This window comes from Pan paniscus, chromosome 4 (assembly GCF_029289425.2).
Source record: "Pan paniscus chromosome 4, NHGRI_mPanPan1-v2.0_pri, whole genome shotgun sequence".
In the NCBI taxonomy this organism is placed as follows: Eukaryota; Metazoa; Chordata; class Mammalia; order Primates; family Hominidae; genus Pan; species Pan paniscus.
In genome coordinates this window covers 106,447,561-106,474,267 of record NC_073253.2, presented here as the reverse complement: position 1 = coordinate 106,474,267, position 26,707 = coordinate 106,447,561, and the positions used below count along the sequence as shown (strand labels likewise).

The 26,707-nt window shown below is 32.8% G+C and overlaps 1 protein-coding gene and 1 pseudogene across 2 annotated transcripts in view; one reads left to right on the top strand and one right to left on the bottom strand.

Annotated features, from left to right (window-relative positions):
• Positions 1 to 26,707, bottom strand: part of CAMK4 (calcium/calmodulin dependent protein kinase IV) — a 336,488-nt gene that overhangs the window by 277,523 nt on the left and 32,258 nt on the right. The window lies entirely within an intron of this gene.
• On the top strand, positions 15,407 to 16,264 carry LOC100970957 (small ribosomal subunit protein eS1-like; annotated as a pseudogene).

The following is a 26,707-nucleotide window of genomic DNA, read 5'->3' as shown; positions in this document are numbered from 1 at the left end:
AATGGTAAAGTTCCTCTCTGTTCTTTAGTAGGAAAGGGAGAGGAACATTTTGAAATGTATACTTACAAGGGAGAGTCTAACCAAGGGTTTTTCAGAACACCTAGTTAAACATTAGAAAATAAATGTATATATCATTATAGTAGACTAAAGGAGAAAATCCATTAGATTATGTTCAATACCCTTTAATGATTCAAAAAATTAGCAAGCAGATACCAAAGGGATATTTCTAATAAAGGATGCTTTCATGAAATCTATAGAAAATACCATAGTTGATGGCAAAAATATGAGAAATATTCTCACTAAAAACAAGAAAAGAAAGGGGTACCTGTTGTGGCTATGGCGTACTCAGTGTAATGAAGACATACAAGAAAGAAAAAAGAGGCATTGCTATGGGAAACAAAGAGGCAAAGCTAACACTTCTTTTTGCAAACAATATCAGTGAGAAAATGGATCTCATTGAAAAATATAAGGACTTAGAATATAAAACTCAAGGGATTATGTAGATATATATACATATCTAATTATATATTTACCTAGCTATATAATCTCCTCTTTCATAAGAAAGAGAAGATACCACAAAAGAGCCAAAAAATCTGAAAAAGACTATCAATGAGAGAGGACTTTTATTTAGATATAATTACATGTTACTAGGCCTATACTAATTAAACTTGAAGAGTTTAGAAATTGGAAAATGAGTCAATAAAATTGAATAGAGTATATAAGAAGATTCGTGTATATGTAAGACTTTAATTTATGATTAATTTGTTTTTTAAGTAGTGGGAAAACATTGTGTCATCATTAAATAGTAGGAATAATAGCTATCAATATGGAAAAAATAAAGTAATATAATATTTATGCCTCACATCTTTTGCTAAACTTCAGATGGTTTAAAACACAAAACATTAAGCAAAAATAGAAATGTGTTAGAGAAAAATACAGAATACTTTTTAAAGCTATGGGGTAGCAAAGGTCTTAAGTGAAACCTCGACCCAGAAACCTAAAGTATAAATAACAATTTTCACCTAAGAAACTTAAAAACTTCTGTATAATGGGGATGGGGGAGGGGGACAGAGAAAAGATAAAATACAAGTGGCAGAGATGAATTACTGCAACACATTTAGTAGACAAGTTATTAATAACCAGAATGTATAAAGACTTCTATAAATAATTTAGGAAAAGGCAAACAACTCAACGCTAAAATGAGTAAAGGATGCCAGATGGTAATTCTCAAAACGAGAAACAAAAGGGCCAATAAACATGTAAAAGATATTCATTCTCACTGGCAATCGTTTGTGTGTATGTGTGTGTTTTTGTGTGTGTGTGTATTTGGTTGTTCAGTTATCAGATGGCATACATTGTCAAATTTGGGACGGATATAGGGAAACCAACACGTTCATATACAGCAGATAAGAGTCTTTTTTGGTGAAGTAAGGAAATTAGGAAGAATATATTCTAAATCTTAAATTTCCTTGGCCCAACAATTCTGGCTCTAGCAATATATTCTCAAGCAATACATTCATGAGTGCCCAGTGATGTCCATTCAAGGCCATTCATAACTTCATTGTATTAGTACAAGACTGGAAACACTAAAATTTCCATCACTAGGGGAAAGTTGCGAAAGGAATATGATATATGGCATATATAACCAACCTATATTACATGAATAATTTTCCAATCATATTTTTGTAAGTTCAAGTAGTAGAATACGATCCCCTTTGTGTTAAAAAGTCAGTAAAGGTATATGTAAATACATGTAATTGCACGGGAAGCGACAAAAGTATGCACACCAGATGCTTAACAGTGGTACCATCTGGGAGAGGAAACCAGGAAAGGCATACTGCAGGGGTCATTTCAGGGTTTGCTCTCAATATTTCTGTATTTAAAAAATCTTCTACCGAGAGAATATGTTCATGCATTAGCAAGGTAAATCAAAAGATAAAACAGTTACAGCAGTGAGGTAGCAAAAAAAAATTCCTTTTTGGTCCCTAACAATATCTGTCTATGATGGACAAACTGGCCTTCAGTTTGGCCATTCCGTTGATTTTGGCCATTTAGTAATCATGCTTTGAGATACAGCCAAATTTTTAATAGATGCAAAGGAAAAGAAGCAGCATATTTCTCAAAGTAAATTATTCATCACAACAATCATGTGAAAAGCCTTCTCTTTTGCTACATATTTACCTACCTTCCATATTTTTCTCCAACTGGAATTGAGAATTTTCCTTCCTGAAACCTCTAGTTGCTAAGCAACATTTTCTTCTCTATGGAGCATGGTTGCTGTACTATACCAGCTTCCATCCCTTCCTCAACTTCATCTTTCTCTTCTTTTTCTTCTAATCATCTTCTCTCATACACATAAACACACACATAGAATGTTCTAGAGCTTGTCTATGTACATGTTTATTCATTTATTTGTTCTGTAAGAAAGTGTCTTGTCTTTTTTATTGTTGTAAACTCATAACCAAAAGAATGAAGAGAGGCTTCCCTTTTCCAATTCTAAGATGATAACAACTTCAGAGATGGCTTTCCAAAAACTCAGAAGAGGATTGGTCTGAAGGTTAGAGTTTGGGAACAAAGTCCTAGGTCTTACACACTGCTTTAGGATGATGGTTCTCAGATGGCAAAGACCTGTTATAATTCATTCAGTAAATAGTTATTGAGCTACTACTATGTTACAATATTCTGGATTTTGAGAATGCAATAGTTGATGAAAACAGTTGCCACTCTCAAGAAGATTACTTTAAAGCTTTGTATAAAATGAAGGCCTATATCTGCTTCCAGGTTATTCAAACTCTGTCCTAGCTTCCAACTACATTTTTCCCTGGACAATGGCTGGACAAAGAGGCAGGGTATGTCATGGGTGTGTGCAAAGCCTCTGCCCTTCCTGGGTGTTGAAGGAGTGAAGGGGTGCAAGATGTTTTCCTTTTCTGACCAACAGAGCTTGAAGACTGGCGGTGAACAGGCCTCAGGCAAGGAGCTGAGCCCTGAAATTTTGGCCCCTGGAGAGCCTTGGTCGCTCTGGAGGAGCTGCTGGTTTCCTTGGCCCTGGAATGCCTATTGGGTATTCACACATGTGGCACGCCCTCATACTGTTTGAGAACCATTGTTATGAACAAAGCCTGCTCTGCTGGGATTTATATGTTCTGGCTCCATTACTTTGTCACAGTGGAAGCTTGGGCAAGTTTCTTAACTCCTCTTTTGTAAAATGAAGATAGTAGTATCTAGATCAAAGAGTTATTATAATTAAAAGTTTTGATTTTTATAAATTGTTTAGAACAGGACCTGGAGCATAATATGCCAAAAAGAAGACTGACTTCCTATTCCATCAGCCAGACTCTACCAGTTGAAACTGGGGAGGAGAGAGCCTTGTCTGGGAGAAAGCCATGCTTATCTATCACTGACTCGCAAGAGCACATCATGCCACCTTTTTAAAATTATGTTCATAGCACCCACGTAGGTCAACCTGAGTGCTAAAGATGGTAAAAGCCAGTTCCCTAAGGGATCAATCATTAGGGTCCCAGAACAAGCAACGCTTGTAGCTCCTAGGAAAAAGGTAGCTTCTAGTAATAGAGAACTGCTGATAGAGAGAGGCCACACATTTAACATCATCGACAACAACAAAATAATAACAGCACTTAAGGGCGTTTAATCACTGCACTAAAATATACTTCCTGGAAATAAAAAGCTGTTTTTTAAAATTTTTTCAAGTTCAGTGTAATAGAATGAGCACTGTGTTGAATTAAATTATTGTCATGGAAAATCAAAATGTAGAAATCTTTCAAAACATGGAGCAAAAAATAAAAAGCAATAGAAATCCTCAGGGAAGAGAAAAGTGATTTGGAAAAAGTATCTAGAAATCAAAATATGTAAATTATAGTAGATCCATAAGAGAGAGAGAAACAAGAGAAAAGAGGCAATAATTAAATACTAGAGAAAAATTCTCTAGCTTCAAGACAGATTTGATTCTGCAAATTGAAAGTTCTCACTAACTTTGAGCAGGAGTGACTGGTAAAACATGTCCAAGATAAAGAAAAAAATTAACAACATAAGTTTCAAAACAGAAAGAATCAGTTACAAAAGAAAAATGAAACAGACTGACATCAGATTTTTTATCGTGATCCTTGAAGCTGGATGACATTTAAATAACATCCACAGGCTAGTGAGAGAAAAGATCTGTGACCCAATAAGCAAGAAATCACAGATGGTATCCACACACATCTCTTCCAACGAGAATACTTAAAAAAACAAAAAACAAAAAAACCACTTTAGCCAAAGAAATGAATCAGAACAGAAATCATAATGTAAGGAAAGGTGAAGAAGAAAGAAAATGATGGTTAGAAGTGAACTTTGCAATATATATCTCTCTATATAATGAGATAATGACTTGAAATAATAAAGGGCTTTGAAATAAAATGGAACTCTAAAATAATACAGATTAATAGTTTATAATTAAAGCACAAAATATTTCCCTGTAACCTTTGCGTTGAGAATGAGGAAGAAGGAGGAGAAGTAAAAGAATTCTAATCATTGTTTGGAGAGAGTAGGGAATTTGGGCATTCATCTCGTTCATCTTTTGAGGGGCTGCCAGGGATTAGAGGTGCTTTGGTCAGTGGGGAGTGTTTCCATTAGGGTTACCTTCAGCTACACAAAACAAGAAATCTGACTAAAAAGGGGCTTGTGTTTCTCACATAACAGGAGTCTGGAAGCAGGCCATCCAGTGCAGTTCCACGGTGCTAAGAGGGGCCTAATCTCCTGCATTCCCACTCAGTCCTCTTTCTTGTTGCTTTTGTCATCATCACCTGGCTGCACTCCCTTTAGGCATGATATCTGTATTTTAGGCAAAAAGGAGAGGAAGAGCAAAAAGCAAAAATACATTGCCAGCTGAGTCTAGAGTTGTTTTCCCTAGAGCCATACCCAATAAATTTCTGCTTCCATATCATTAGCCAGGGAGTGGTCCATGGGCCACTTCTAATCAAAAGAAAGCAAGGGCAATCAAGTTGGCAACACCTCCTGCCTCCCGAAATATCTGCATTCTGATTAATAGAGAAAAAAAGGAGAATCAGTTAGTTAACTAGCAGTGTCCACAACTGGAGCAGTTAATAAGTTGCTTTTATATCACAAGTGAGAATTTGTACTTGAAATGAGATGGTAACCCCCAGTGTAATGGATAAAGTTCAATAAAGTTAAATTTCCAAATTAGCAAGTGTAAAAAAGAGAAGAAGAGTGGTTTGATCATACCAAGAGAAACAAGTAAAAGTAAGGAAGGAAACAATAAAATAAATAGTAAACTTTAGTAATATGGCAGAAAATATATAACTTCTTACTTTAAATATGAATGAACCAAATTGCTCAATTTTGTTTAAAAAACAAAACCCAACTATATGTTATTTGTAAGAAATATCGCTAATGTGCTAAACTAAAAAAGACATTAAAAAGGCAGAGACATTACCAGGAAAATGTAATAAGAAAGAATCAGAGGGAAATAGATACACTGAACAAGATAAAATTGTAAAATGCAATCACTGCTCAGACAAAATAAGCCATTGTATAAAAGAAAAGACACAATTTTTGAAGAAGGTATAATAAGCGATACATGTATGCATCAGATAACATGATGGCCGAAAACACTGATAACTGTTTTAACTATAAAAATAACAAAAAAATTAGAGGGAAATTTTAATATGCCACTTTAATAATTAATTCATTCTAGTAGAAAAGAAGCTTATTTTCTAATAGAGTTGTTGGGAATGAGGGAATGAACAGGCAAGTAGACAGGCAATTAAAATATGGGAAATAATTGCTATGATAGAAATTAATACAGGCTGTCCTGAACCCAGTTTCTTTTCTAGTAGATGGCACAGTCACAAAGTAGGTTAGACAACAATGGTTTCTACCTTGTAGGAGTTCATAATTATGGCAGATATTTCCATTATGGGAAACACTTTAAGGTGAAGTTTTCTGTCTATAAAGTTTTTCCTCATGTAAGAAAATACCTTCACCAATACCGAGTACCAAAGTAATCTGCAATAACATGTATGACTTTACTAAATAGGAAAACATTTTGAAAAAGATAGCATACTTTCTCTTTTAGAGCATTGATATCATTCATTAAAAATTTTTAATGAAGTTTAATGAAGTAAATGTCTGGGGAAACACTCAGCTAATTAATCATTTTTTTCTCATTATATGAGTGTATAAAACAGGTGTTCACAGGTTCTTTAAAACAATCACTGTTCCAAGATGTGGGTGCTGATGAAAGTTACCTTTGCTGCTGTAATGATCTGCTTGGCTGACAGGTTTCTAGGGGCTCCCAAGATCGACTTCATTACTCGAGTTACTCACTGTTCCCTTAATTTTTCAAGATTTGACAATTTCCCTACCATGCTCCCTTCCTCGTCCAAATTTGTTCACTTTAAGGTTTTATTTCCTGACCTTATTCTGATGTAGTTATTGTTGTAGTTCTCAACTGTGATTCAAATACGTGATAGTTACTAGAGCAGTTGTTCATATTGAGACCTTTAATTTTACAGAAAACAGAACTGAGAATTACACAATACAATGTTTCGTGAAAGATTGCCTTTGTAAAATGCCAACATAGAATGATGCTTATGAAATAGATACACAAAATTACTTTAAAATCATGTGAATACAGCAATTAGAGGCAAACTCTTTTTAAAATATGTGTTCGATTACATGAGAATATAATTGCTTCTCTGAATTACAAATTTTGTGGTTTTTTTCCTCCTGATTGCCTCACTTCTAGTAGCTTCAGTGAATGCTGAGCATTAAAAATCACTTAGCCATTTTTCAGATCATTGCTAAAAGTTCTCATTCTTTGAGTCTGACGCTAACAAGCTGATAATTAAGATAAACAGTGATTTTCAGTGAAGTTTTTACCATGTCCTAGGGAGAATTCTGTAGATCTGCAGGGCCGTTTTGGGTCATCACAGTGACTGGGGACTGCTAATTACACTTATTTATTTATTTTTAGCAGCTTTACAGAGGTATAATTAATATACTAAGAACTGCATATGTCTTATGTATACAATTTGATGAGTTTGGATATATGCAAACACCCATAATACCATCAAAACAATCAAGGTAGTAGATACATCTCATAGCTCTCAAAAGCTTTCCTTGTATTCCTTTGTTTTTATTTTTGGTTTACGTTTTGTGATAAGAACACTTAACATGAGATCTACCCTCTTAACAACTTTTGAAGTGCACAATACCACAGTGTGAACTGTAGGCACTATGTTGTACAGCAGATCTCTAGAATTTACTTAGCTAGTGTAACTGAAACTTTATACTCATTGAACAACTCTCCACTTCCTCAACCCCCAGATCTGGCAACCACTGTTGTATTCTCTGCTTCATGAGTTTAATGATTATGGATACCTCATATAAATGAATGAAATCATGCAGTATTTGAGATACCTATAGCTGTCAAACTCATAAAAGCAGAGAAAATAGTGGTTGCTACTTTCATTCAGTGCACAGAGTGAGAAATGTTAGGGGTCCTGCAATGCAAGGAACAGTTGTGCACATTGAAGAATTGTCTCACATAAACACAACTTTCCAACAGCTTGACAGATATTTATGCAATTGAAAGAATGGTTTATAATTAGCTGAGTTTAAAACACTTGACATATAAACACACAAAATCTTTAAAATATAACCACAAATTATTTCTCATGGTTTGAATACTTTTCAAAAACACAACTGAAATATTGACCATTATTTTAGGAAATCGCGTTATGGAGAGCAACACTGCTAGTGGATTTTGAGTTGCCAATACACGACACTACTATTGTTGGCCTGCCTTCTAATGCTTAGTTCACGTGCAAATATGTAACAGAAGACATTGAGACTCCCTCTGACAGACTTAGAACAAATATTTTTAAATTAGCAGGGGCAAATATCATTTAGAAATTTTACTGGATCTATTTTAAAAGTTTTATTTTAATTTTCATATTATTGACCTCCTATGTAATTATAAATTATAGCTCAGAATAAATCTAGGTTAGAAAATTATATCTTAAAATTATTTCTTTTGGAGTTACCTGTTACTCTTACTATTTTCCTGTGCCCAGAATCAACCACACAACCTCTCTATGGCCCTTGATGTTTCTGTTTGTTTCAGTCCATCCTCTATCCCCTGTTTCTCAGTGTCAGAGACAGAGGTAATCGTCTATAATTATCTGTTGTTATCCCCATATCATTTGAGGTAGGCTCACTTTTATTGAACACAAATAAGTCCTGTTATTATATATCCCAATGCTGGTTTTTATTTTTATGTCTTCTGTACCTCTGCTGTATGAGTCTTCTGTGTTCTTGTACTGAAAGTGTCAGATTAATTTATCTTAATCCAAATTTGTTCATTTTGAACAAGTGCACATATCTAACTTGCTCAGTATATTTTCTGTTTTAATCTTATTTAATATTTACATATCTATATATAATTTTATGAACTATTTTCTATTTTTAATAAAGTTAGGGCATTATATTGATTTTAAAGGTATGTCATTTTCAGGTTTTAATATTCCTAAATTTAATCAAAGAACAGTGAATGGGGTGTCTAGTTTGATAGAGTTAAGAGCCACAGATCTGTTATTTCACAAAGATTCAGTGAATATGGGTATGATTGTGATTGTGGTTACGGTTGTGGTAAATAACTATGGCAATGGTTATGATTACCTCAGGGTTATATACCAAAGTTAAACCAGAATGTCAGCTAAGTACTAATCCACAACCCTTTGGCAAAAAAAAAAAAAAGTGAATTTACTTTTTTGTTTTTCCTTTTCTATTCTCTTTTTTCAACCATCCCTGCCAACATATTTTCTCCCTTTTTTCTTCTAAAATGTTCACACTTTCCAATTTTGTCTCATGCCTTTATTCAAGTGCTATTCACCCTTCCTGGAATGCCCTTCCCCCATAGTCTCTGTTTCAGGGTCAAGTCAAACACTGCAACAGTGAGTATTCCCTCATTGTCTTTATTAAAGGTAATTTTTTCAGAATCTGAATTTCCTTAGCACTATTTCAAAGCAAATATATTTCTCTTCATACTAACTTTCTTATTTATATTATTTCTATTTATACACATGACTTACTTTGTCATAGGAATTCATAAGCTCCTTGAAGTCAGAATGTTTGCTTTTGTTTATTATCCCCCTACTATGTGCTTTGCCTGACCAAATGAATGAATAATCTATAATCCACCAGAAGCCTTTATTCCTGGAAATTTTGGACAGTAAATAATTGTTATTTTCAATATGACTATTTCAATATTTTCCATAACTATTGTTATTTTCAATAAGACTCTTACTTAGTCTTAAAAGCAATTGGGTTTATACAAAATCTGCAATGTAAAAGATTTTGGTGAAATTGCAAAGAAAAAAATATTAGTGTTTCACGTACAAATGTTTAGGTCCCTAATAACATTTCTACTGAAACTTAACGATGGTTCACATTTCTGAAGACTGTTTCCAGTGACAAAAGAGGAATGGCCCTATTAATATCACTGTGGAAGGATCACATGGTCTAACAGAGAGAATGGATATTTCACAAAGGAAGATGCTATTTGGATTAATGGGTAGGTGGAAACATTTAGTCTAGTTCTTTCTTTAGCAGTATGCTGTAACAAATTGTACTTGAATGCAGAGGCATCTATTAGAGCAAATTCTCTTTGCAGAATGTCAATGATTTTGTGTACTTCTAATTCCTCTCTGTCTTGAATTTCCTAGCCTCATAAAATAAAAATTACTTATTAGGGAAAAAAAAAGGCAATTGAAACCAGACCCTGAGGTTGTACCTCATAAGGTTATAGGGAACTAGCTTTGGGAGAGTATAACCTGAGATACAGCACGTGGGGATCTCCAGAGGCAGCCCTGCAGTGACAACCAGGGGTCTTGCAAAACCCACGCTGAAGAACAGAAACACAGGTTCTGTAAGGTGAAGCATAATCAGTGCTACAATTAAGAGGATTTTCCAAAAACTTTTAAAGGAGAACATGTATAGCTTGCCAAAAAGGATGAAAAACAAGCAGTAACACTCAGTAATCAGGCTTTTATGCCTTAGTAGATATTCACACTAAAAAATATTTAAGTCATTTCATGTTTTCACTTTTTATTACATCTATATTTTTTCAAATGTACATTTCTCTCCCAATCCCAGTGATTAGGATGCAATTCAATTTTTTTTCTATTTTGGATAGCTTACTGCTGTCACACGAATAAACTTGTAAAATGTGCGCACCTTTTCTTTGCCTTATAAAAAAAATTAATCTATCGGTTAGGGTCCAGTCATGAAAACAGAAACCGTAGTTATTTTAACAGAGTAAATTTCATTTAAGGAATTGGTTAAGGAATTATTGGAGAACGCAAAGGGAAACACTGAAGTAACAGATACAGAAATTCTAAGAGTCAGCTGCTATCTTTAGGGCTGGAATAACGAAGGGAAAGCTTGAGGTTATTGAAACTGACTAGCTGGTTCTGGTATCTCAGGAGTGTGGAAGAGGGACCCTGCATAGCTGAGACTCAAGTCTCAGGAAGGCCACTGAGGGAGCACTTGCAAGCTGGTGCTGCTATTTCTAAGGAGGCAAATGAGCCTGGCTCTGGGAGTGTAAGAAATAAACTGCTGCTGCCAAGGTGAAGAATTGCTGTGGTGACACTGCAGGAGCAGGACACAAAACTGGAAGGAGAGAATCTTTTCTGCCTCTGGTTTTGCATTCTGCCTCCGGAGCCCCAGTTTGGCAGGAAGCCAGGTGGTGAAGAAACACAGAGTCCAGAGTTCCAGTTCCAGGATCATAGAGAAGAGTGGGCTTGAAGCTAAGAAATAAAAACTAATAAACAGAAAGTATCAGGAACTACTCGTTTACGTCTTAATGGATATGCATACTACACAATTTTAACTAATATTTTAAGTCTTCATTATTTCTATATTATACCAAATGCAATTCCTTCAAAAGGGAAAAAATTGTTATAATAATTATAACAATGATATAATTATTAAAATAATTGTAACAATTATATAATTATTAAAATAATTATAACAAGTATGATATAATTACATATAATAATCCTAATTGTTATTATATTTGCAGTTGAACTTTTTTGTTAATATCACATTAATCAGTTTCTAAAAAGTGATTTTTTCTTGCCTTACAACAAATAATGGATTACTTATGTCATAATTTTATTCAAGTTGTCAATGATACACTAAACTATTTAATGCCTTTGCTTATGACACAGTGTAAGAATTCATTGATGAAATTACAGCCTTATAATCAGTCTTTGCTTATCAATTAATCTCCAAGGTTTTCTCCAAATGTGATTTTTTTCAAATATTAGTACTACTTATGAAAAGAATATTATAAAATTATAGTATGAAATAACATAATTTTGATCGAATTAGAAAACAGTCTTTATAAATGGAAATATAGAAGTGTTTGATTTCCAACTTTGGCTCTAAAATATATGCATATATGTTTTTCTGTCAAGCTACATACTTGGAATAAATAATGTCAGTATTTTTGTAATACCTGCCTTGTGCCAGATACTGTCATGCTCATTACAGAGAAAATCCTCATTACAAATTTTTGAGTCAGGTATTATTATAATGAATGGGACTGAGGATGTAAAAGCATGAGTAATTTCCACTTAAATCACATGGCTAATTAATCGGATACCAATAATTAAGCTTTGTTATACTGCCATTAACATCAACTACATTGTCATTGATATTACTTGCTTAAGCTTACCATTGGTAACATTCAAACTTGATTTCTTTCCCTAAAATATTATAATTTTTCAGAAAGAATGTAACCTACAATCTTCACAATTCTCTCTTCACACAGAATTATGTCCTTAGCAGTGGTTTATGATGCATACTACTAGAAGAGTATAAATTATGATCATAGTCTAATCCAATGACGGAATAATAAAGTCTCAGAGTTGGAAAGGACCCCAGTAACTAACCCTCAATCTAATTAACAAATCTCTTCTTATAATACCCTAACACTTTTTGAGCCCTTGCTCTTCCTAGGCACAATGCTATGTGGTTTACAGGCACCATCTCATTTAATTCTCATCACAAGACAACCAGTAAATCAGTATAGGAAGGTTGCCAGATACAACACCAATGTACAAGATTTAATTCTATTTCTAAATATCGGCAACAAAAATGAAAAACAAAATAGCACCATTTACGATATTATCAAAATTCAGCAAACATCTAGGAATACATTTATTAGATAGTAGGAAGAATTTCTATGCTCAAAACTATAAAATATAATCCTAGCACTTTGGGAGGCTGAGGCAGGAGGATCACCTGAGTCCAGGATTACAAGACCAGCCTGGACAACATGGCAAGGCCTCATCTCTACAAAAATAATTTTAAAAAATTAGCTGGGCATGGTGGTATGCACCTGTGGTCCCAGCTACTTGGGAAGCTGAGGTAGAAGATTTCTTGGACCCAGGAGGTCAAGGCTGCAGTCAGCCATATTCACAACCTGGGCAACAGAGCAAGACCCTGTCTCAAAAAGAAAAAAGAAATGCATGACAAGAATAATAAACCATGCATATGGATTGGAAAACTCCATGGTGAAAAGATGTTGATGTCAATTCTTCTTAAATTAGGATATACATTTAGTTCCGTCCCAGTCAAAATCTTAGGAAGTATTTTATTTATTTATTTGCAAAAAAAAAAAACCTGACAAGCTGGTTTCAAAATTCACATAGAGGTACAAAGAGCTAAATACAGTCACAGCAATTTTAAAGAATGAAACTAGAGATATTATAAAACCAGATATTAATATCTATTAAAAGGTATATTACTTAAGACAAAAGTAGTATTGGCACACAGATTAGCAAATTGACCAGTGGAATATAATGGACATTGCAAAAAATCATACTTACTCTCTGGCAAAGATGACACTGAAGTGTTTTCCATAAAAATAATTTAGTTAATTGGATATTCATATTAAAAGTGATATATCTTGACCTGTACCTCACACCATACACAGGAATCACTTTCAGATGAATTGCAAATTTTAAAGTAAAAGGTAACAAAAGAAAGCCTTTAGACAAAAACATGGAAGAATATATTCAAGTCTGTGAAGTAAGCAAATATTTATTAAACTGGGACAAAAAGTCAAAGGAAGAAATAGATACATTGGATTATATTAAAAATGTATCACTTTTGTGCATACTACTAAAAAAACGGTCATAGATTGGGGATGACTCGTATCTAGTAATATATACAATTCCTACCAACCAGTAAGAAAAATGCAGCCAGCCAAAGAGAAATATAGATAAAAGACAAACAGATACTTTCTGAAAGAGGATATTCAAATAATCAATAAACATATAAAATGGGCTCCACTTCATTAACAATCAGGGTAATGCAAATTTAAATTTAAACCATAATGCAACACTACTATACATCCACCAAACTGGCTAAAATGAAAAAGAGAGAAAATAGCAAATTTCAATGAGGATGTGAGAGCACATCCTCAGAAGATTGTAAAGAAATGATTAGACTTAAAATATTTTGTTTTGTATTGATAGGAGGTAGGCAGAATTATTGATTAATTTGAAACTTAAAAAACAAATATATATCTGAAATATTAAAATATTAAAAGAATAAAAATAGAATACACAACATTCACATCTCTAGAGGAGGAAAAAGTAAAATAATGAAAACTAAATTATGCTAATATGAGGCAATTAATAAAAAGAAAAGCCATGGTAAATAGAAAACATAAGCTAAAAGATGTAAGTATCAATAAATCTGAACTTCCAATAAAATTGCTTAGTCTTTTTTCGTTTTCCCAGAAAAAATAAGGTAATATTTGGCATCTGCCTTTAAAAAATAGGAGATGATGTTAGGAAACTAATCTTGTAAGCCAGGCTGCTGCCTTAAGCAAAGATCTTCTTACTCCTTTCTCCTTTAATATTGTTAATGGATGAGACACAAGGTTCGAAAATCCCATGCCTTTTTACTTCCTGAGGAGAGAAAAAGAAGGAAAAGATAAAGGGAGGAAAGAGAGTGGTTTTAGCAGGTCTCTGTTCTATCTAGTATTGGCTCTGGGAGCGGGAAGGAGCATGAAAGAAGTGGGGTCAGAGGAATGATCTCACCTACTTGGTGGGTTGATGGCTTCAGCAAAAAGCCAACTAGCAGATTCTGGCTGGATTGTCCTGGAGGTGCAGGAGGAAGGCAAGAGTAGCTGTATACAAACTAAAGATATCACATGTTGGCTACACAGCCACGTTGGAGCATAAGTTGAATTTTATAATCTTGTTTCATGATTCATTAAGTAAAAGTTTAAAGTGAGATTTAAAGTATATATTTTCCAGATATCTATTTTAACATTTAAACTATTGCTTTAGTCTTAAATAATAATATTAATTTTAATTTTTTTCTTTTACATCCTGATTCCTTTGCTCAGCTCTATAGAAGTAAAAATGTAAGTTACTTATTTTAAAATATCTGTTCCCCAGTTTTTAAAATGTTTTACAATTTGCTTTTAAGTAAATTCAACAAAAATCTTTCATAGAGGATTACTACGTTGGTCTATATTCTAGCCTGCCCCCTTCTACATACTCTGCTCCAGATCATAGTATAAATAAAAGTTCATGCAATGAAATTAAATCCCAGGAAAAAAAAAGGGAAAGAGGATGCCATCAAACATTTTTATTATGTCTCTTAATTCTGGTACTTTTTTGTACTGGTAGGAGGTGGGTAGAATTATTGGAATGATAATTGACACCATCTCATAAGAACTGTGACATCACTCCCATAATTTATGTAAGTCAAATATATCAAAAGCCTATTCAAATGAACAAAAACTATAAAATAAATGAGAAAAGCACTTTAGAATGCTCTTCCTCTCTGTCAAATGAAAGAATAAATACCGTATTTAGATCTAATGAATTTATAGTTGAACATTATTCATTTTCATTAATACCTATTATTTGTTGTTATTAGGAAGGCTAAATTTTCCTATAATTAATAAATGACAGTAAGTTTTATTTTATATGGTTTTTTTAATCTCTTCAATAAGGAGGCCATTTTATTTTGGTTTGACAAATATATATCTTTTTACCAGTAACATCCTTCTCATGAAGTAGACTTGACAAATTTTTTTTGTGTCATCTCATTGTATTTTATTCATGATAAAATAACATTTCATAAAAATATAAGAAAACTAAAATCACCTATAATTCAACAATCTAAATATAATTATGCTTAGTTTGTTTAATAGTCTTTTACATATACATAAAAATTTTTAATGAAAGTGAGATTTTCTTGCACATTTGAAACCTCACTTTTTTAACCTCATACCTTTTGAATATCTCCTCATCAATAAATAAAAATATATCACCTTTTTGGCTCTCTGACCAGCACCATGGCAGTTGGCAAGAACAAGCGCCTTACGAAAGGCAGCAAAAAGGGAGCCAAGAAGAAAGTGGTTGATACATTTTCTAAGAAAGATTGGTATGATGTGAAAGCACCTGCTATGTTCAGTATAAGAAATATTGGAAAGACGCTTGTCACCAGGACCCAAGGAACCAAAATTGCATCTGATGGTCTCAAGGGTCGTGTGTTTGAAGTGAGTCTTGCTGATTTGCAGAATGATGAAGTTGCATTTAGAAAATTCAAGCTGATTACTGAAGATGTTCAGGGCAAAAACTGCCTGACCAACTTCCATGGCATGGATCTTACCCATGATAAAATGTGTTCCATGGTCAAAAAATGGCACACAATGATTGAAGCTCATGTTGATGTCAGGACTACCGATGGTTACTTGCTTCATCTGTTCTGTGTTGGTTTTACTAAAAAACGCAACAATCAGATACGGAAGACCTCTTATGCTCAGCACCAACAGGTCCGCCAAATCCGGAAGAAGATGATGGAAATCATGACCCCAGAGGTGCAGACAAATGACTTGAAAGACCCAGAGGTGCAGACAAATTACAGTGGTCAATAAATTGATTCCAGACAGCATTGGAAAAGACATAGAAAAGGCTTGCCAACCTATTTATCCTCTCCATGATGTCTTCGTTAGAAAAGTAAAAATGCTGAAGAAGCCCAAGTTTGAATTGGGAAAGCTCATGGAGCTTCATGGTGAAGGCAGTAGTTCTGGAAAAGCCACTGGGGACGAGACAGGTGCTAAAGTTGAACGAGCTGATGGATATGAACCACGAGTCCAAGAATCTGTTTAAAGTTCAGACTTCAAATAGTGGCAAATAAAAAGTGCTATTTGAAAATATATATATATATATATATATATGTATATACATATCTTGCTCTACAATTAGATATTCCATAATTTTTCTCTTAGGATAAATTGTTAACACTGTGTACTCAGCTAGGTGTTATTTTGGTATATTTTGATTTTCATATATTTTATAGTTTTTGTTCATTTGAATAGGCTTTTGATATGTTTGACATATAAATTATGAGAATGATATCACAGGTTCTTATGAGATGGTCTGAATTATCATTCTAAAAATTTACAGAGGTATTTTCAGCCAATGCATGCTGAAACCCTGGAGTATCACAAACAAAACTTGTCTACAGGGCCATGCAGGTAACATAAGTGTGTAAATGAAGCTTAAATAAGATAGAGATAGAGAAGATGTGATGAAGAGAAGAAAACAAGTACAGCCTAAGGCATTCCTGTTCAATTTTTCAAGAGATATTTTCAGCCAAGTAAATCAAGGTTATGGGTGTTATTTATCTATTTATGGGCACCAGTTTGTAACCTCCACTCTCCTCTGTGGTCAGCATTGTGCAAGATGCTGGCGGGGGGATATTGGACAGCGTAAGATCACTGTCCTTAAGAATTTACCTTGGGTAGTAAGATGAACAGTCATGAATCACTGACAGCAATACAAAACAGTATATAATTATCTACTAGGGTATTCAGTATTGACCACAAATGTTGTAGGTGTTTTGAAAAAGGCATGAGAATAAATGCTGGGAAAATTGAGAACGTTTATGAGAGAGATGGCCCTTGAACTTCAGAGTATGAAGAGGGGGTAGAATTAGGCTATTCATAGCGATGTGGAGAATAATGGGAAGCCAGAAAGGGAACCCAGAATGAAGACATTAAAATGGGAATGAGCCTACTGTGTTTTGTATGGGACAGTAGAGATTGGCCTCACAGAGAAAAGTAAACATTTAGGAGAATGGTACAAATTAGGTTTGGATAGGCAGAACAGGTTCAGGTTAGTGAGGTCTTTGGAAAATACACTGTTAGATTCCAGACAGCAGGAAAAACATAAAAACTGTAAAAGCAAAAGAACGTTGAGGGCAAAAAGTCTGACACAAAGGAAACAGCTTAATAAGAAAAGTACTCAGGAAGATTAATAAAAATACGCCAGTAAATACTTTCCTTAGATAACTATGCCATTTATTCATCCGTTCACTGACTTCTGCATTCAATAAACATTTGGTCAGCATGTATGTATGCCCCAAAGGCTAAACTAGGTTCTGGAGTTACAATCCTAAAACAAGCAAACAAACAAACAAAACAAAAATCCATGCAATTGGGTTATACAGAATGTAGTGAGAAGACCTTGAAATATCTACGAGTATTCTTCTTAAAGAGCTTTCAAAACAAGCTAAAATCATGCAGTGAGATTTCCTACTCAAAGAACATTTGATATAGTTTTGGATGTGCTAGCTGACCTAATTAGCCACCAGAGAGACAAGGTATAAACAATGGAAAGAAGAAAGCAAAAATATTATTTCTAGATAATAACATTGTACTTCAAGAAACCATAATAAGAGAGTGTAATCCTCTAAGTGGATATGAAACTAACACTGAAAAAGCAGTCGCCTTTTGGTTTTGGACTTACATATGTAAGCAACAGTCCATTATAGAATATAATGGATGAAAAAATTGCAATTACCACTAAAGAATGAACTTTAGAAGTGTGTACAATCTATAGGAAGAAAACTATAAAGCTTACTTAAAAATTAAGAGAAAACTTTTGTAAGTGGAAATACCTACTTGTTTTTGGTTAAGAAGACTAAAAATTATAAGGACTTCTATATTAGCTTGTAAATTTAGCATGTTCACAACTAAATTACTTCACCTCTCTGTGGCTCACCTATAATATAAGGGTAATAATAAAACCTACCTTATGGAGTTGTTATGAAAATGACTTAAGACTTAGTGTTTGGTAAGCACTATACAAGTGATAAATGGATAGATAGATAGATAGATAGATAGATAGATAGATAGATAGACAGATAGAATGCCAATGGATTTTTTTATGGTAGGGGTTGGGGGAGACAATATTCTTTGCTTACATGAAAAAATAAAGTTATACTAAATAATTCAGAAAATTCTCAAAAATAAGCTAAAATATAAATTAAAAAATTGATGCTAGCATAGATTGAGTAAACAGAATGCAGAATCCAGAAACAGACTCAAATGTCTATGGGAATTTAGTATATGATAAATATGGCCCTTCAAATCAGCAGGGAAATATGAATTACTTAGCAGCTGAGATTAGAGCAAGAAAACGACTATCAGTAATGAATTAAGTTGTGACCAGCTGACTCAAGCTTATTGAGTATGTACAGCTAAGTTTGGATACATAACAGTAGCCACTGAAAACCCTTGAGGAGATGGACAAAGTCAGGTATTCCTTTGGTTAGAAAGCAAGCAAATTTCCACATATAAACACTGATTAAAAACAGCAAACAGCACAAAACAATCCATGACCTGCTCTGTAAACTTGATGAAGTCCAGTTGACTAAAGTTTGAGGTGCTCTAACCACTAATTTCCTTAAAAGATACACATGAGGTAGACCTGACAACATTCATGAGAAAAGATTTTGCTACTCATATAATCAACAGCATCATATAATCAGCATCAACCAATCTTTTAAACCAATGGCTGGATCCGGAACTGTTTCAAGATTCAAGGCTCTAGCTCCGTCCCTAAAGGTGCAAAGTATGGCCTCAATGTATTCTTAAATCCTGTTCATGCATGAGTAGAGAGTGACTCTAAATTTTTTTGACCTATCTATATATCTTAAAGACCTTTAATTTCATCAATAAGATTGTATTTCTAATTTTCATCAAGCTAGTGAGCAGGTAAAAATTTTCAAAAGAATTTTTATCAATAGAAAACAATTTCTGATGTCCAATATACTAATTAGAAAAGCATGGCTTGATGGAGATTGGGATAACAGAAGAGCCTGTGGTTGCTCCTCAGGAGTACTGGTTTTCTGATGTAACACTAGCTCGTCTGCAATATAGCATAAGCTAAGTAACACACATGGTATCATACTATATGTGCAAAAAAAAACTTCAAAGTAAATTATAGATATAGTGACAGTTGAACTCATACTTCGCTTTTTAGAGCCAAATACATCCCAGGTAAAGCATTTTTTGTGTAACGTGGATTTTAAAAGGTAGTTGAGGTTACTAAAGATTGCTAAAAGAAAATAAGAGAAACATTTTGAACTCTTATTCTCTCTCTTAACAATCAAACAGAAACCAGAAGCAATTTAAATAAGATATATTTGGCTTCCTAAAAACAAAAATTTTAACATAAATTGGTTCAAACAATAACTAAAAATTAGGAAAAAATAGTTGCAGCACAAAAGATAATAAGAACAAATGTCATTAATATAATAAACTTGTACAAATCAACCTTCCAATAGAGAAATAGGTAAAGAATATAAAAAGTCAAATCGAAATGGCACTTATAATAATGAAAGTATGCTGGACCTTATTTAAAATAAAGAAATGCAAAATAAAACTAAAAGAGTCCAGATTTTTCAATCAGGACAGAAAAAATGAAAATTTGATAACCTATGTGGTATGGAGAACCCAGACCATCCATACATTCAGTGGGATTATAAACTTGCAAATTGGAAATGTCTCTCAAAATAGTAAGTATACATACTTCATTCCCCAGCAATTACACGTTTGGGAATTTATTCTGCAGATATTTATCCCTTATGTACGAAGAATATATACTAGAATATATATTACCACATTGTTTGTAGTAACATAAAAGTAAAAACCACCTAAATTTTCACCAGTAGGATATATGTTCAGTGCTGCTACATCTACACAATGGCAGTCACAGCTGTTAAACATAAATATTCCTAAATAGAAACTCTCCTATGTATATTATTATGTGATAATGAAGGTTCAAAAAGTATGTGTGATATGCAAACCTTTGAGAAAAACTAAAAAATTAACATCTGTGTATATACACATGTATAGCATAGACTATATCTAGAATGATTCACATTAAATTGGATGTTCCCCAGCAGGTGCCTATGGGGAGAGAGACAAGAGACTGGTGATGAGCCATCAACCTGTTTTTATCATATACCTTTGTACTTTAATTTTTTTACTGTCTATCAAGTACTACTCCTTCGAGGGATTGTGTGAGAGGGAGAAGGAACGAAGGAAAGACAGAGGGATGGAAGAAATGTTAATTTTAGAGTTTTATCAGCAGTCAGTATTAAGATTTTTATCTTTATGACAGCTGGAATATCCACTTTCCTAGCATTGCTAACTACTGTTTTTGGATTGAGTGGTAAAATGAAAATATGGTCAGTTATTTTATTCTTAACATCAAATGGATTCTCTTCTGTGAGTCAATAAATGTCAGTATAAATGTACATAAGAATGCTCCATTTATGATAAATTTGGTTCTCTCACTTTCTGTATTGAATGAAGGCCAATGCAAAGAACATTGCAACGAATGGATGTAAGGCTTCTGTACGGAAACTTTATCAATCCAATGATTTTGAGGAGAGGAAGAGGTAATTATTTCATGAACAACTTTTTGTGGATAGAAAGCAGTTCTTGGAATAGAATGTTTATGTTTTTTTACTGGGAAAACAGGCAGTAACAGGGTTGAGAATTTATTATAGTGTACCACATATCATCATGAAATGAAATTTATTTTACTTGACATAAAATGACAGCAATTCACTCTGTTGCCATGTTCTGTTTTTTTCTGGGTAAGATTTAATCTTATTTCAAATCTAAGCAAGTTGCTTATATTGAGAATAAATGGATTAAAATGGATAATGAGAACTGAACAGAAAAACTTTCACCCCCCTGTCAGATCCAAACAATTTAATTAAAGCACAACACACTCTGGTGGAAGATTTCCTATCACTGCAGCCTTTAAAAAGTTCCTTCTCTCAGCTGTGCCTGTATTTTGCAGTATACAAGTTAATTAAAATAATAATAATCTAGTGAGAACCTATGGTGGTTTACCTTGGGCTAAATTTTATTACTATTTCATTGTCTAAATTTTATTATCACTATATTATTATTTTATTCTTCATATTTTATTATTGTTTTAATTATACAAAAATGAATAAGTCATAGGTATTCTCTCAGAGGATTTTTAATTAGTCAGAGACAGATAAAGTAACAATTACAGTACTATGGGAAGATTTCTAGTGGAAAAATATATGTAAACACATGCATTTATCGTTGCTGTCATATAAAACTCCATAAATTGACAGTAAAACATAAAATAAAATTAAATAATTTTAAACATATTAACCTACATAAAAATGTAACAGAAGTAGACATAGAGATAAAATTTATAAAGATGAAACCCAGATGAATGAGTAGTACATAACAGCAAACCTGAAATATCATAAACTTAAGATTACTCCGAAGAGTCCCATATTGGTCAATCCCCATTGAACAGAGTTCCCTGTTCAATTGTCAAGACTACAGAGTAAGAAAAGCTGGACAAGACAAAAGATAACATTCTCTCCATTAGAGACACTATATATATATATATATATATGTATATATATATACACACACACATACACACACATATATACACATATATATGTACACATATATGTACATATGTGTATATATACACACATATATGTACACACATATGTATATACGTGTATATATATACACACATATATGTGTGTATATATGTGTGTGTGTGTGTATATATATATATTTTTTAGCTTGATCTTTTTCAGGTGAAAAGTACTGACTCTGCTAGTGTGATGGCTCACACCTGTAATCCCACCACTTTGGGAGGCAGGTGGATCAACAGAGGTCAAGAGTTCGAGACCAGCCTGGACAACATGGTGAAACCCCATCTCTACTAAAAATACAAAAATTAGCTGGGTGTGGTGGCAGGCGCCTGTAATCCCAGCTACCCAGGAGGCTGAGGCAGGAGAATCACTTGAACCCGGGAGGCGGAGGTTGCAGTGAGCCGAGATCGTGCCACTGCATTCCAGCCTGGACAATAACACTGAAACGCCATCTCAAAAAAAAAAAAAGTATTTATTCCATTAAAATATTTTAGTGATTGTATATAGTACCGTTTCAGGATTGATAGGTGCATAATTTTTGTGCAAAAACTGGCAAAATAATTGGCAGCAAGACATATTTACATGACTTCATTTCTAGGTTTGTAATAGTCTCACCTATGAACAGAAACAAGGCACGTATTTTATAAACTATATTTTCAGTGAATCTGTAAAGCCCTAAAGATTCGGCAATACCTAATTCTGCCCATACTACCCAGAATCAATGGGGAAAATAGAAGGTGAAAACAGAACTGTTAAAAATAAATTCACCAAAGTTTTTAAGGAACCAGACATACTATCCATGGCTCATGTGATTATGAAATTACCTCACTCATGAAATTTTCATGAATAGACCCATGAGACTTATGGTTGTACAACATGACGGGCTTGGTTGGAATGAGGACATAACATGAATAGTTGAACAGGAAATGGAACAGAGGAGACAAACTTCCTACATTCCAAATTTGATTGTTCCTAGTCTATAGTACTGTGTAAATAAATAACCACAGCACTGATTTAAATCATCTCCAATCAATCAATCAATCACACCTCTGGTTCAGTAAACCCACCCTGAAAGTCACTTGTTCTCTAAACTCCATGCTAAGTGTCAGCCAATCCTTAAAAATTTCTCAGTTTTGAAAATTAGCCAATTCTTAACCTTCATATTTCCCCAAACTCTATACAGTTAGCTTTTTGTTTTATTCAGAAAGACCGTCTCCTAACATATTTCTCTGTTCAATAACAAGTAATATATTTAGCATAGTTTCAGATATATTAGTAGTTATCTCATATTGCTTCCCACTTTCTCCTCTGTTGATAGAACAAAATAAAATGTTCAGAAATGGAGCTACATTCATGCTTAGATTTAATACGTCATAAAGGTTATATATCAAAAAGTCAAAAAAAGACTGTCTAATACATGGTGCTTGGGCAATTGGAAGCCATCTGGAAAAGATAAAGTAAGATCCATGCCTCTAACTAAGCACCAGAGTAAATTTCAGATAAATCAAATATGTAAGTGTAAAACAAAAATAAAAGTATGTGAGATGCCTGTGATGGTCCAAACCTGTAATCCCAGCCAGTCTGGAGGATGAAGAGGATGAAGGAGGATGACCCCAGGAGTTCAAGACTGTAGTGTGTGATCATTGTGCCCATGAATAACCACAGCACTCTAGCATGGATAACATAGCAAGACTTCCTCTCAAAAAAAAAATATATTATATATTTTATATATATATATGTGTGTGTAGAGAGATATATATATATATGTACATATATAGTGTCCATGAATAACCACAGCATTCCAGCATGGATAACATAGCAAGACTCCCTCATATATATATAAATATATATATGTATACACACATACATATATGTATATGTGTATGTAAATGTATGTAAATATATGTATATAAAAAAATTTATATATACATATGTATATAAAAAAATTTATATACATATGTATATAAAAAATTTATATATATGTATATAAAAAATTTATATATACATATGTATATAAAAAATTTATATATACATATGTATATAAAAAATTTATATACATATGTATATTAAAAAATTTATATATACATATGTATATATAAAAAAATTTATATATACATATGTATATTAAAAAATTTATATATACATATGTATATATAAAAAATTTATATATACATATGTATATATAAAAAATTTATATATACATATGTATATATAAAAAAATTTATATATACATATGTATATATAAAAAAATTTATATATACATATGTATATATAAAAAATTTATATATACATATGTATATATAAAAAATTTATATATATACATATGTATATATTAAAAATTTATATATACATATGTATATATAAAAAAATTTATATATACATATGTATATATAAAAAAATATATAAAATTTATATATATGTATATATAAAAATGTATATATGTATATATAAAAATACATATGTATATATACAAATATATGTGTATATATGTATATATATTTATACATACATAATATAATATAAATATCTATAAATATATATTATATAATATATATTTTATATAATATATATTATATAAATATAATATAAATATGTATATTTATATTATATTTACATAATATATTTATATAATATATAAAAATATAATATAAATATATAAAATATTATATATTAATATATAATAATAATATATAATTATATAAATATAATATAAATAAGTATAAATATATATGTGTATATGCATATATAAATATATGTATATATAATATGTACATATACATATGCATACATGTACATATACATACATATACATATGCATGCATATACATAATATATGTATATATATAAATGTATGTAAATATATATGTGTACAGATATATGTATAAAGTAGATGGAAGACTTCCTTTATAACCTTGTATTTGGAAAGGACTTCCTAGGACTTAACACTCAGAAACTATAGAAGAACAACTAAATTAAAAAGAAACAACCTCTTGCCTGGTAAATATATACCATAAGTAAAACCCCAAATAAATGACTTTCTGAGAATAAATATTTGTGACTTATGTTAAAAGAGCCAATCTGTCTAATTATAAATATTTCTTAATATAAATAAGAAAAAGTCAATAAATTTATAGAAAAGCAGGTAAAAAAATGGCGTTCACACAAATAAACATAATTTATTATTATGCATATAAAATTATTTAAGCTGACTAATAAATTGGGCAATGTAGATTGGAACTACATTAAAATATGACTTATTTATTATGTTGTAAAAAATACAAATTTGACAACATTCTGATGACAAAGCTATGAGCAAAGCCAGTCTATTTGTAAGAGTCAGAAATTGTACAAACACTTTACAAAGAAATATGACTATTTGTCAAAGTTATAAATGCATTTGCCTTTTGACCTAGTAGACATACTTCTGGAAATTTATCCTACAGCTAAACTAGAACACATACCAAATAAAGTATGTGTAAGATTTTTTATTGCTGCATTGCTTATTATAGCAAAAGATAGGAAACAACTCAGGTGTACATCAGGAGTGGACTGGTTAACTAAAGTATGATATGTTCACATAAAAAGTAACACTGTTCAAAACTGGGTGCAGTGGTGTGCACCTGTAGTCCCAGCTATTGAGGAGGCTGAGGTGGGAGGATCACTTGAGACCGGGAGTTCAAGGCCAGACTGGGACAACATAGCAAGACTCTGTCTCTAAAAAATAAAAAAATACTACTCAATACTATATCAATATTCAGGTGAAAATATCTCAAGACTATATTATGAAGTCAAAAAGCAAAGTTCATAGTATGCTATATGTTATGCTAACATTTGTATTAAAAAGAAAAAATGCATACTTAAAATTGCTGTGTTTGCATTAAAAACAACTGAAAAGATAACACAAGAAATTAGTAAGACAGAGAAGGGGGAAGAGTGAAAGTGATTGGGGGATGAGGGGGGAGCAGTAATTTTCAATATATACCTTTTTGTGTTGTTTTCATTTTTGAATCATGAGGATCTGTTACGCATTGAAAAATTATTCAATGTTGAAAAAATATAGAAAACAATGGACTTGTACCTAGTGCTTTACTATACTCCTTTTTACTGGTGCTCCAGTCTCAAAAAAAAAAAAAAAAAAAGTAACGATACACTCTTTGGGCTGTCAAAAAAAACTATGCAGAATGCTTACAGTTCCAAAGTTGGATCTAATGACATACATCTCAGAATAGTGATGGAAAAGCCTTTGTGGTACCAGCGCCTCTCAACTAAGGAAGTACTTGGAAGCGTTGGGTGGCTCTTGCTGTGTAAACCTTATACAATTGATCCTTTTCCTTCTCACATTAGTGAGACAAGATGGATGTATCCATCTTCTTTTAGCAACTGGCATATGCAGGTCAATGTTCTGTGTCAAAAATGACACTGTGTTACTGGAATAAGCACTTGTAGCTCTAACTTAACCTGTGCTAAATTGTGAACTTTGTAAATTCTAATGCCACTTTGATTTGGGGAAAAGTTAAAGTTTTAGAAAAGAAAAGATGACTTTTTTTTTTTTTTTTTTTTTTTTGTAGATGGAGTCTTGCTCTGTCGCCCAGGCTGGAGTGCAGTGGCGCCATCTCAGCTCACTGCAAGCTCTGCCTCCCGGGTTCAGACCATTCTCCTGCCTCAGCCTCCCGAGTAGCTGGGACTACAGACGCCCAACACCACACCTGGCTACTTTTTTTAATTTTTTTATTTTTTAGTACAGACGGGGTTTCACTGTGTTGTCCAGGCTGGTTTTGAACTCCTGAGCTCATGCAATCCGCCTGTCTTGGCCTCCCAAAGTACTAGGATTACAGGCATGAGCCACTGTGCCTGGCCG